The sequence below is a fragment of the Vitis riparia genome, chromosome 3 (genome assembly GCF_004353265.1).
Source record: "Vitis riparia cultivar Riparia Gloire de Montpellier isolate 1030 chromosome 3, EGFV_Vit.rip_1.0, whole genome shotgun sequence".
NCBI lineage: Eukaryota > Viridiplantae > Streptophyta > Magnoliopsida > Vitales > Vitaceae > Vitis > Vitis riparia.
The window spans coordinates 14,034,811-14,040,810 of record NC_048433.1 but is presented as its reverse complement, the minus strand read 5'-3'; positions in this window follow the sequence as shown (position 1 = coordinate 14,040,810).

Here is a 6,000-nt window from a genome sequence, read left to right as displayed (position 1 = left end):
ACCGAAAAACACATGACTGCTGTGATCAGAATATTGAGGTACCTCAAGATGACACCAGGAAAGGGTCTCTTCTTTCAAAGAACAACAAAGAAAGAGATTGAGATTTTTTCAGATGCAGATTGGGCAGGTTCAGTGACTGATCGGAAATCAACTTCAGGCTATTGTTCATTTGTTTGGGGGAACTTGGTTACATGGCGAAGCAAGAAACAGTCAGTGGTAGCTCGTAGCAGTGCTGAGGCAGAATTTCGTGCTATGGCACAAGGTATCTGCGAGGGAATCTGGTTGAACAGGCTGTTAGAAGAATTACGGGTTCCATTGAAGCATCCCATGATGTTATACTGCGACAATCAAGCTGCCATCAGTATCGCTAAGAATCCGGTTCATCATGATCGAACTAAACACGTGGAGATAGATCGACACTTTATCAAGGAAAAGATTGAAGAAGGAGTTTTCAAAGTCAGCTACACTCCGACAAACTGTCAAACGGCTGACATTCTCACAAAAGCTCTTGCTCGAGTTAACTTCGAAGATCTGACAGGAAAACTTGGAATGATCAACATCTACAACGCGGCTTGAGGGGGAGTGTTGGAAATCAAGCCCACGTCGCCTTCCATCCTGTGCGTTCCTCCCCATATTTAGCATCCTCTGTTTACTTCCCTAAATTAGTGAAATATACTGCCTTTATTATAATTGATTTAGGAGTAATTCTAGCAAGGTAGTTTATTCACTTTCCATGTAAGAGTTTATTCTCTTTCCATGTAATAGTTTATTCACTTTCCATGTAAGAGTTTATTCTCTTTCCATGTAAGGGAAATTCCGTCCGGTGATAGTATACCAGTCCGGAATTGTCTCATATCTGTAGGCTATTTATTTATGCTTTCTTTCATTGTAATAAGAGTATCATAGAATGAATTGAGTCTATGTTCCTCCATAGTTAGTCTTCAAATTCTTCAATAATATACAATATCCCAAAAATGAAGGAAGGGAGTGACGTGCGAAAGAGTGCAAGTGAGAGAAAGATGTACCTGGGAGTATGGACGATGGACTGTGTGAGGGGGTGGGGCAGGGGTGCAAAGGTCATTTCGATACAAGATATCACAGCTAGTGTTTGTGTTTGCATTAGAATAAGTACATACTCTCTTTTGGTTAGCTTGTCAAAAGTTCTATTGATTGGTTCTGCTTTATTTGCTTAATTTGTCTCTCCTGTGTCCATTATTATCAATGAAGAGCTCAGTGATTTCCTTTTATGGTGTGTATTTGCAAGCTTCTTCTTCGCTCATTTGTGATATTTTATATAAAGTGTTATATGTACTTTGAGGGGTTGCAACTTAGGTGGGTTGGTTAAGTTGATGACTATTCAAACTTTAATCCGAATTAAGAAACGATCGATCCGAACTTAACTCAATCTTGCCTTTAACCTGAAGTACTCAATTCAAACCCTACCCAACCTCATTTCTATAAGCTTGGATTGAGTTTGGGTTAATCAAGTTGATTGTGTTGATAACAAAATCCATATATAATGTTTTTTAAAGTTTATTTCTATATATTTATATAAAAATTTCAATAATAAATAAGATCAAATTTCAAGGTGGCAATAAAAAAGTAAAATATATATATATTGAATAATATACATTATAAATATCATTAAAACATTAAATATTAGATTTAGGTTGTCTCAGCACTGGCTCGAGCTTAACTCGAATTAGCTCAGATAAAAAAAACTAAACCCAAACCAAACCTAAGTGTTAAAATTGATTGCCACCCAAACATCAAGTTAAGTTCAGATTGGGTTGGGTCAACCTGCTCAAGTTTCATCCCTAGTACTTTGTTTCAAATTAATATACTCTCTAACAAGTGATGACAATTGGTAGCTAGACTATTAAGTTGATGCATATGCAAGTTTGTGAGACATCCCATAACATCAACCTAAATTTTTTTGGTTCTGAAAATCCTAGCTTCATTTGTAATTTTGCCATTATCCTCTTGTTTGGTAGGTGAAATGGATCAAATCGTGTGTAAGTAGGGGTTTGATGCTGCAATACTACAATCGAATATGTGATTCTGCTTATTGGATTGGTTTGTGTTTGGTATTTCTAGTTTTTTTCAAAATGCAGCTCCGGGTCTTTCTTTACTAGAGCCCCGTGTAACTAAACTGACTCATTGTATACACTCTCTTCTGGGCTTGGTTCTGCTCTGATTCTTATCAAATAGTCTTCATTTTTACAACAAATGAATAGTGTAATTTTTTAGTAGTTATGAATTCATTACTAGCATTACATGAAACATTCAACGTACATACAATTGATCTGAGTCACTACTGATGTGGCTTGCATTCAATGCCCACAGACGTTTTAGGTTGCTTGAAACCTCTTGTTCTATGATAATACACCCATTTCTTGGATATTCTTGAAACATTCTAGGCATGAAGATTATGACAAAGGATATCATCAAATAATAAAAAAGTACCTTAGTTTTATGAAATCACACTCATATCCTCTTTTGTTAATGGTAATTGTTAACTAATAAAAGACATCATTGTTTTTTCCAAAAATTTCCTCAGTTACTTCCTACATAAAATATCTAAAAATACCCTTACAATCATATCTTACTTTATCCCATCATCATATCATCTCATTAATTGTAATTAAATTTCTTTAAATTTTTATATACGAAACCTAATTGATTTTAGCTAAAATTATTAACTTAGTTGGACTAATATTAATTAATCTCATACGAACACTAACTAAAATTTTCAAATACTATTAAATGTAAAAAATTTAAATGATAAAAAAAATTCAACTATGGAATAAAAATAGTTTTTAATTAAATTTTTTATTGAATAGAATAGCTATAATTAACCTCAAATTATTGTTAATCATATAAAGTAATATTAAATAATGAAAACAAAGAATTTTTTTCTAATTATTTCTAATTAAATTTTTATTAAATAGTTTCATATTTATCCTACCTTTTTCATTATTAATCATTGTTTAACTACCATTTCAATTACCATTTCCATATCAATTAAATGATGTTTTTACTTTCTATATACATTTATTTTTCCTAAATCAAATAAACTATTTGTCTTCCTTTGTGTTATTCAAAGTGTAATAGTTTCTTTCTTTATCGACGCCAATTGCAAACAAAATGAATGCCACAACCAAATATACAAATAGCAAACAATTGAAATTAAACAAAAATTTTAATAAATATGATGAAGAAGCTTTCACAATTCCTTTATTGAGGAAAAGAATGATATTAATTTAACTAGCAAACCCTAGTCCTAACCGTAACCTCATCAACTGTTATGTCAACAGAAGCACCAATATAAACATGTTATAATGTGGTTCAACTAATCATGCTTACCTTCATAGATAAGAATACAGTAGAAAATATTACAGAGGACAAAAATAGATACAATTGTTAGGTCCCACAACATCCCACTTTTCCCTACCTTGAGCCATAAGTTCATTTGTTCCACCAGGTGCCTCTCACTCTTCCTCACATCTACACTAGAGTGAGCCCTCTTGTCCAATAGAGCCTCTTGCTTTTCCTCATATTTCTATCCACCACATATATAGTCCTCACAAACCCATTTCTTTCTCATAATTTTTTCCCTCATGACCTAAAATAAAGATTCTTTCTAGCTTTTCTTATTTTATAATAAATATACAATCACATGTAAACTTAGGAAATAGTTTATATGATATTCCTCTAAAAAGAAATATATTTCAATTAGGAATTTGAGACACTTTCCAATAGTCTCCACCTTGAATCAAATTCTATTAAGTCAATCTCCATCTTTCCATAATATATAGTTTCCTTGTGAGCCTCGCTCTCTCCATGTGTCATAGTTCCTTTCGTGCAACACAACCTTATCGTGCATGATGATCTTCTTGTTTCTTATATCACATTTTAGTGAGAGAATAATTGACTCCACCTTAACAAGAATTCCTTTTTGCATTCATCTTTTCTTCCTAAAATCTTCAAACAAGACTCTTCTAGACATCTTCAACCAAAGCTTTTCTAGACATCTTCAATCAAGGCTCTTTTAGACATCTTCAACCAAGGCTCTTCTAGACAACTTCAACCAGGGTTCTTATAGACATCTTCAACGAAGGTTCCTCCAAACATCTTCAACCAAGGCTCGAACCACTTGTTGTGCAAGTTGAAGATTTGATACCACTTATTGCGTTAAGGAAGCTTTAATGCAAACATATCAATGGAAGAACATATTAATACACCTTTTGCCTATCTCTCTTCACTTTTTCTCATTGTTCCTCACTCTTTATATCTCCAACCTAAGGTATGAGCCTTTCACTCCACCATATGCTTTTCACTCTTTTTCACATCTTCACCCTAGTGAGTCTTTTTGCTCAATAAGGTGTCTATTGCTTTTCTTCTCATCTCTATCCAACACATATAGTCCTCGAAAACCCATTAACTTTTTTTCCTCATGATATAAGATATTTATAAAGACATTCCTACTAGTTTTCTTTATTCTATGAGAAATCTAATTGCAATCATATGTAAAATAAGGAAATATTTTATGTTTAGGAATTTGAATCACTTCCCAACACCAACAACTCAAAAACTTAAATTCTTGTTGTTGTTGGTTACCTTTGTCTGTTGTTTGATTGAAAGTTTTTAAAGTGAAATGGCTATGAGATTGAGATGGACATTGAACATTCATGTGAATATTGGAAAATATTTTAAGTTTGAGGGAAAAAAAAATAATGAGTTACAATATTAGATTTCTCTTCTTTTGGGTTTGTGGAAAATTTTGAAAAATGAAAGAAAATAAAATGAGGTGATTTTCTACTTTGGGGGAAAAAAAAAAGAAACAAATAGGTGAAATATTGAATTGGGTTTCAAAGATAAAAGAGATTATATAAAATTAAAATAAATAAATAAATAATTGGATTTAAATTAGATATGAAAATAAAAATAATAGATTTTGAAGAAAATGAGAGTATGAAGATGATCTGATTTTAAAATAATAATGAAAAAGGTGAGTTAGGCTTCTAAAAAAAAATTTTGAAGTAATGGATTAGGAAGAAGATGAGAAGTAAATGATATAATTTTAAAAATAAGAGGGTGAACAATGCTAGGAAGATGAAGGATGAACAGTTTAGGGTTCTCGAAATCAAGTTGGAAAATTTTGAAATAATGGGATAAATATTAGAGATGAAAAAAAAAATGAAGGATGATAGATTTAGAAAATGATAAAAGATGTAGATAATTTGACTTCAAAAATAAAATGAAAAGAAAAAATATGGAAAAGAATAAGGTGAAGTCGAGAGTAATAAGAATGAGAATGCATGGTCGAGGTTCTTAAAATCAAATTAGAAATTAAATAATTGCATTGAAATAGAAGTTGATTTAGGGTGGAATAATTAGAAATGTAAAAAAGTCATGTTCCAAGTATCCCAATTAATGGAAGATAATAAAGACATTTTATCAATGCTATTAACAGTGTTAGCGGCCAAACTTTCATAGGAGGTGTTAGTATAATGTCCATAAACTGAGGGACTAAAGTGTAATTATGAATTACACTAGGAGGTGTCTTTCTAATTGCTGAAAAAGATATCATATTTTTGGGCTTTTCATTATGGCAAAAATGCAAAGAAAAAAAACGAAATTAAAGGGAACCTTATCCTTATATAAGGGTGAAGTGCCTCAAACATACAAAGACACCCTATTTATAGAAATAGGAGACTCAATTGATAAGAATCCTTGTATTTTGAGAACAAGTGTCCTAAAAGAGACTCGTTCTTATCAACCTTTTTCATTATAGAATCTTTAAGCTTTTATTAGCTCCTTTTCATAATAGAATGATTCATTCCTTTGTGGGAATCCCTTGTAAAGTCTTTTGTTCATCTTTGTCTATATGTTTAGTTAACGAAAGTGGAGGTACATTTGTCATCATCAAAATCTTCCTCTTAAGCTCATCCTTGGGCATAGAGTGTTCTTGGGATGAGGTAGCTTTTCTGTATGATT